This window comes from Elgaria multicarinata, chromosome 2, assembly GCF_023053635.1.
Source record: "Elgaria multicarinata webbii isolate HBS135686 ecotype San Diego chromosome 2, rElgMul1.1.pri, whole genome shotgun sequence".
Taxonomy (NCBI): Eukaryota; Metazoa; Chordata; class Lepidosauria; order Squamata; family Anguidae; genus Elgaria; species Elgaria multicarinata.
This window is the reverse complement of record NC_086172.1, coordinates 22,780,448-22,787,780: the sequence shown is the minus strand read 5'-3', so window position 1 is coordinate 22,787,780 and position 7,333 is coordinate 22,780,448. Positions and strand designations below refer to the sequence as shown.

General features: G+C 48.8%; 1 pseudogene; it reads left to right on the top strand.

The window, feature by feature from the left end:
- Positions 1-1,281: 1,281 nt before the first annotated feature.
- LOC134393520 (polypeptide N-acetylgalactosaminyltransferase 6-like) lies at positions 1,282-2,794 on the top strand (annotated as a pseudogene).
- The last annotated feature ends 4,539 nt before the right edge of the window (positions 2,795-7,333 follow it).

Below are 7,333 nucleotides of genomic sequence, written 5' to 3'. Positions count from 1 at the left end.
ACACTCAAACAAAGATGAATAAAGAAGGAAAATACCCTCAAAATTGAGCCCAGAAAGCTGAAAAGGGCTACTCTCTTGGCACAACTTAAAAGCCAAAATGACCAAACAAAATAACTCACTCAGTTCTAGATTGTCAATGAAGGGTTAGATGCTTCAGGCAATATCCCCAAAATGGTGCAGCACTAGTGCAGCACATTGTCACAAGTGCTCCTCTGGTTTATTTACATCTGGTTTGAAAAAGATCTGGGAGTTATGGAGTTTCTAAAAAAACCTTGTCGGATAGAGATAGACTAGCGCATCCACAGCTGGAGGGGGGAAATGGCTGTGTCCCATTTTCTCCAGCTGTGCCCAGCAGAGGAGAAAGGAAAAAAAGGCAGGAAGGGGGGAAGAGAAGGAGGGAAAAAGACAGAAGAGAAACATGGAAAGGGAAGGGAAGAAAAGAGAAAGAAAGTGATGACAGGGGTCTTCTGTTGGCTGTCACAGTCTTAGTTACAGGGCTGACCACAAGGCTCAGTAATAACGAAGGCAAATGTTCCAACAGACAGGCTTCTGTTTGAGGGAGTTCAAGCAAAGCAGGACCAGGCAAACAGGCAAAGCGTCCTAGCACAGGCAGGCAGTCCAGTATGCAGCTTCTGGTGTGCGGGGAGATGCCGTGATGATAGCCATACCTGATCTCCCACCGCCAATGTTGGGTCAGGTTGATATTGTTTAACTGCGTTTATATGCTTCTTTGGCCCAATCCAGTCGCTCCCATAAGACCTGATGTAGAGTTTCTGAATTACTTGATCTGTGTTAAGGACTAACGATGGTGGAGAGACCGAAGGGAAGTATCATGGGTGGTACCCAAAATGTACAAAGATGGTGTTTGGTGGGTAGAGGAATGCTGGGACTTGTATGCAAACTCCGCTAAGGGCAGCAATTCTGCCCCATTGTCCTCTGAAAGTTGACATAGCACCGGAGGTACTGTTCAAGGGTAGTGTTGGTACTCTCAGTTTGCTCATCTGTTTGGAGATGATGGGCCAAAGAGAGGTGGGGTTGTAGGTCCAATGATTATAACAGGGTTTGCCAGAAATGAGCCAGAAGCTGGGTGCTGTGGTCTGAGACTATGGATTCTGGTAAACCATGTAGGCACAAAAGGTTCTAAATGGGCTCCTTTCAACCCAAACTTTTCCAGCTGCCCATTTTCAGTTTGGAGAAAGATGGTGAGATTCCACAGAATAAGCAGAGGTTTGAAGAGGCTGCGTCTTTGATGTAGGAGTAGTGGCCGAAGCCACGCTCACGATGAGGCTGCTCTGAAGACATTACGGCCCACTGAAGCTGGCTTTGGGGGCATTGCCTTTGTGGACTTCCTCTTCATCATGCAAAGGGATGTGAGCAATGGGGACCAAAGGGAGGAGCCTTGGCTAAAGAACGCTGTGGTCAGGAAAGACCAAATGATTGACATAATGATGGGAGCCGTCAACAACATCCAGGACTCCAGGCCAAAGCTGCAGATTGGGGCTCCGGTTCAGCAAGAGGTGCCTGTCCGGGACAGCAAGTCCTGCTTGCCGGGATATTACACACCAGCAGAACTGAAGCCCTTCATGGAATGTCCACCTCAAGACCCCAATAGCCCAGGAGCTGATGGCAAACCTTTCAAGAAGGACCAGTGGACACCAGAGGAGACGAAAGCGAAAGAACGTGGCTACGACAAGCACTGTTTCAATGCCTATGCCACTGACCGGATCTCTCTCCAAAGGGCCTTAGGACCAGACAGCCGGCCTCCAGAGTGTATCGACCAAAAATTCAAACGATGCCCTCCCCTCCCGACCACCAGCGTCGTCATCGTTTTCCATAACGAGGCCTGGTCAACTTTGCTTCGCACTGTGTGCAGTGTTCTGTATGCCTCCCCAGCTATATTGCTAAAAGAAATCATTCTTGTGGACGATGCCAGTACAGATGATTACTTGAAAGACGAGTTAGACAACTATGTGAAGCAATTGCAGATAGTGAAGGTCGTCTGGCAGCTGGAAAGGAAGGGTTTAATAACAGCCCGATTGCTCGGTGCCAGCGTTGCTACAGGAGATGTACTCACATTCCTGGATGCTCACTGTGAATGTTTCCATGGGTGGTTAGAGCCTCTCTTATCGCGAATTACTGAAGAGCCCACAGCTGTGGTCAGTCCAGATATCTTCACAATTGAACACCTTTGAGTTCTCCAAGCCAACTCAATATGGGAAGGTGCACAGTCGAGGGGACTTTGACTGGAGTCTGACTTTGGGATGGGAGTCCATCCCTCAACATGAGAGGCAGAGGAGGAAAGATGAGACTTATCCTATCAAGACCCCCACATTTGCTGGTGGCCTCTTTGCCATCTCCATGTCCTATTTTGAACACATCGGCTCATACGACAACCAGATGGAGATCTGGGGAGGGGGAAATGTGGAGATGTCCTTTCAGGTTTGGCAGTGGGGGTCAGCTGGAGATCATTCCTTGCTCCGTCGTTGGCCACGTGTTCCGTTCCAAAAGCCTCCACACCTTCCTGAAAGGGACTCAAGTGATCTCCAGGAACCAGGTGTACTTTGCAGAAGTCTGGATGGACGACTACAAGGAAATCTTTGACAGGAGGAACCAGCAGGCCTCGCAGATGGCTAGAGAGAAAACACACGGAGACCTTACTGAGCGTCTTGAGCTGAACGAGCGGTTACATTGCAAAAACTTCACCTGGTATGTACAAAGTGTTTATCCGGAGATCTTCATCCCAGACCTTACGCCAGCTTTCTTTGGAGCTATTAGAAATGAAGGTTCTAAATGAACTGAGCAGTTTCTCTTGCTGAGCAGTTTCTCTTCCTGTATTTTAGGCCACCAAAAGACCCTAGTAACTAAGTGGAGGGTCTTGAAAAGGCCGGAATGTCTTGCTGGTCAGCTGCATTGGCAAAGCTGATATACTTCTGCCTGGAGGCACCCTGATGGGGTATAAAGATGTTCCCGGTTGTAGAAGAGTCTGTTTTGGACTGAAAAAAGGGAATTTTCTGGGGTACCTGGATCTTGACATTCACGGAGTGGGCCTGTGCATATTTGTCTTGCTGCTGCTGAACCCGGACCCGCTCTGCCATAGATAGCAGGATCTGGGTGGCTGCAAAATTGTCTGGGCATCTAAACGGTGTTCATGGAGCCGATGGAGCACTGTATTTAGCAGGAAGATCCTTGAGGTCAGGCAGTGGCATCTCCTCCAATGTGGAGCTCCCTCTTTCAGGTAAGCAGTGCTCCTGACAATATAGGGAGGAAAAAGTTAGGTCACTCTGGGACCAGGATATCTGCGGGTCATGGAGGGCCAGCCAAGTCATTCCCAATACCAGGGGAAAGTGTGGTGTCGCTGCCAGATAGAAATGAAGTTCCTATTTATGTTCCTGGATCTCCAGGGTGAGGGACACATTTTGATCCTATCAATGACAGGTCCTGAAGTCACAGGCCTGCCATCAATTGTCTCTACCACCACTGGGTGGCTTGTGGGCAGAGTTAGGATCTGGTGAGCAGCAGCAAAGGCAATGTCCATAAAATTGCTTAAGGCTCCCAAATCCATCACAGCAATGCTATGCATCAGGGCGTGCCCTGGGCACTGAAGAGTCACTTGTACAAGGAAGTGTTTTTGCGAAACTGTACAGAGGGACAAGGCTCTGGAGCCATATCCACTTTTCGAGTTTTTGCAGCGTCTCTCAGAACTGCAGGCCATGGAGGTTTGGCAGGGCAGGTGACTGCAAGGTGCCCCATGGTCCCACAGCAAAAGCAGAGACCATCTTGTCTCTGACGGTCCTTCTCCTCATGAGTCAATTTCAGCCGGGTTTCTCCTGAAAGCCTGGATTCCCAGGTGTGGGTCTAATGATGCACAAGCTGCCGGCTTTCTAGCCATCCATCTACTCTTTGGCATAAGTGAATCAAGGCCTGGAGGGCTGATGGTCTTCCTACTCATGCCAGTTCATCACGGATGTCATCAGACAGGCCTTCCTGAAATTGGTTTGTTAAGGCCACTTCATTCTTTTCCAAGTCTCAGGACACCAGACGGAAATCATTTGTATGTTCAGTAACTGATTTTCCCTTCCTTGAAGTCACCTGATGTTACACGTAATGGTTTTGACCTTCTGTGGGTCCTTGCAGACCTGGCACATCTGGGTTAGAAAGCCTTTGAAATCAGAGAGGAGCAGACTGGCCTGTAGCAGGTACGGGGTTGCCCATTTGGCAGCAGACCCGATCAGCAGACTGATAAGGAACGCAACCCTGGTCTTGTCCTTTCAGAAGTCCTCAGGGCGCAATTCCATATACAGCACACACTGTGCCAGGAAAGCAGGGAACTGCTCAGGTGAGCCATCAAGCTTTCCAGGAGCTGCTGCAGGGCACTTCCGCCTTGGAGGTGCAGCTACAGGCCGTTGCACAGGCATCTGAGCCTGGAGCCTGCTGATATCAGCTGTCAGCTGGGCCATCTGCTTCTTTAACGGGATGGTTTCTTGGGCTAAAGCCCCCACCTCCACAAAGGCTCGGAGCAGTCTTAGATGTAGGGCTGACCACAAGGCCAAGCATTAACCCAAGCCGATGTTCCTGACAGGGAAGTCGTCTCCTCTGATGGCCCAGGGTCCTCCTGGTCTGGTGCCAGGGAATGGGGTGGTGTCCCCCTGGTTTCTGGAGGCTCTGTTTCATCCTCTGAGGAGGATTCCTCTGGTGAGGGCATGGCAAAAGGCGGTTTAGTGCTCTGCGACGTCAAGATCCTCCACCAGCACATCACCTGGGTGGGAGAGAAGAGAAAGGGGATGTAATTCTATGAGATTCAGGACATGGTAAGGAAGGAAAGGTCAGCAGAGCAATAGTGATAGCAGCAACAGATGATATCCTTTTTATCCCTCCCTTCCTCCAAGAAGCTCAGAGTGGTGTACATGGTTCTGTCCACACCCATTTTATCTTCCCAACCATCCTGTTAGGTTAGGCTGAGAAAGAGTAACTGGTCCAAGGCTAACCAGTGAGCTTTGTGACTGAGTGGGAATTTGAACCTGGGCCTTTGGGAGTTGAACCTCTTAACCGTCCACCTCTCTGACCAGTACACTAGATAGGATGTATTAAAAAGTGGCAACATGGTTTATGGCTTGGTGCTAGCATTAAAACTACTGCTTCCAAACCTGGGGCTTGGGTGTAGGGACTTTCTCAGCAAGAATGGTGTTTGCCAGCTGGCATGGTCAGTGGTTCATCTAGTGTAGCCTTGGGAGAGTAATGAGCTACAGAACACAAAAAGTGCAGCTAGAGGAGAGTACCTGGGCCAGAAGCTCATCGGGGATGGGTATCCACCCAAACTTTTCTGGATGCATTTTCCAGATAGACACCCAGAAAGTTCATTCAAACTGGATTGTCCAGCTTGGATGTCTAGGCCCTTGAAGGAGGAGGAGGACAGGGCTGGGATGGATACAGCAGGGTCCGAGGCCCCTGGATACTGGCACATGTCCATGGCACACCTGCTATGGTTCATAACCATGGGAGCTGATCTGCCATGGTTCGCAGTGTTCTTGATGTGGTGCACTTGCGCATGTTGTCAAGAAAGGACTGATCTGAGGCATAAACATGTTTCTGACCAATCTAGACATGACCACTAGGATATTTGGGTGCACACACACTACAGCAGGGATGGGCAGAAGGTAGGTTTGTATCTATTAGTAGATTGGCAAGGACATCTTGCGACAACAAAATATCTCCCCTTGACCCTAAATTCATCCTTCTGAAATGAAGAAGGGTTTGGGTAACCTGGAAAAGACTCTGAGCTCTGTTCCTGGCCTCAGAATGCTTTAATTCTAAGGATGTGTCTTCTGTAACAGTGTGTAACTGGTGGATTTCAAGGTTAACAGTTTTAAAAAAGTAGATACCTTTGCACGCAGAGATGCTCTGGATGGCAACGGGCAGCTCTTTAAACACCCGGATTTTCTGGAGCTGGTGGCGGATCTTGTTTTTCACTTCCCATGCCTGGAGAGGTGGAAGAAAAATCCCCCAATGTTAGAAACCATTTTTAATCCAAGAAAAGGGCTGGCACTTTAAAGATGGTATCTCCAACATGGAGCCCATGGGCACTGATTTGTTCACAGACATCTCTCTTTGGGCCCTCCAGGCTCCCTCCTGATTTTTGTTTTATTTCTTAAGATTTTTTTTTTAAATTCACCCAAGTGGGATGCTGGCAAACTGCAAAGCCAGGTGGTTCCCTCCAACACCTCCTTTATTTGGTTTCAAAGTGTTTGGGTGTTTTAGACCTCAGACCCCACCTCTGATCTGTACTGAGGTTCTGGGGCACTTTTCTTTGAGTCTCACCACTTTGCCTTCTGGGAAATAAGTATTTCGTAACCATCCCCACCCACCATTTTAACCATTTGATGATCAGTAAACAACACCAGGGTGGCCATGTTGTGAGAGCACCCACAACACTTTCAAACTCCCAGCTGTGCCCAGTGACCCCAAGGGGTTGGGGAGCCCTGCGTTGAGGCCTGCCCCCTCCCTGCCCAAGCAAGCCAGACCCTGCAGCTCACCTCATTCCCCAGCAGCTGTTCTCCACTGCCCAGGAGGGAGTAGACCAGGAGGAGCCCAGCTTCACACACCCTTAGCAGGGGGTGGTAGATGGCGAGCAGAGCCACATTGAGAAAAGACCTTCGCTGCTCTTCGGTAAAGATCTTTCCAAACACCTAAAAATAGACAATGAACATCTCTTTGGCCCTGTTCAGAAGGCACCTTAAACCACAGCTTTAACCATGGTGAATAAGGCTTTTTGCCTTATTCATCGTGGTTAAAGCTATGATTTAAGATGTCTTCTGAACAGGGCCACAGTCTTCTTTTCCCACCAAAACGAAGTCAAAAGATGTCTATTGGACTTGCATATATATTCACCTTTCTTCCTTTCCCTTCTCTCTTTCAATATTTTCTTACACACTCACAATTTAAATTGTACGTCCCAACCTGTCTCTTCTGCTCAGGTTACTCTGTAAAGGGCCGTGTACTTTGGTTGTACTAGGTAAAAAAATAACAAGTAATATCCTCATCACGGGGGCGGGGGAGCCTTCTCAGAGGGACATTCTTACCTCTCCAACTCGCATGATGTTAATGTAAGAGAGCAGCTTTGGTTCGAACTCATATTTTCTGCTCCAGAGCTCCTCTGTGTTGTCCATGGTCATCCCTGACAGAGAGACACCAAGAGATAAAGCTTTATTGGTCTGAACATGATGATCTATGGCAGGAAAGGAGAATGTGGGACCCTCCAGATGTTTTGGGACTGCAGCTTCCATCATCCCCAGCTAGCCTAGCCAATGGTGAGGGATGATGGGAGTTGAAATCCAGC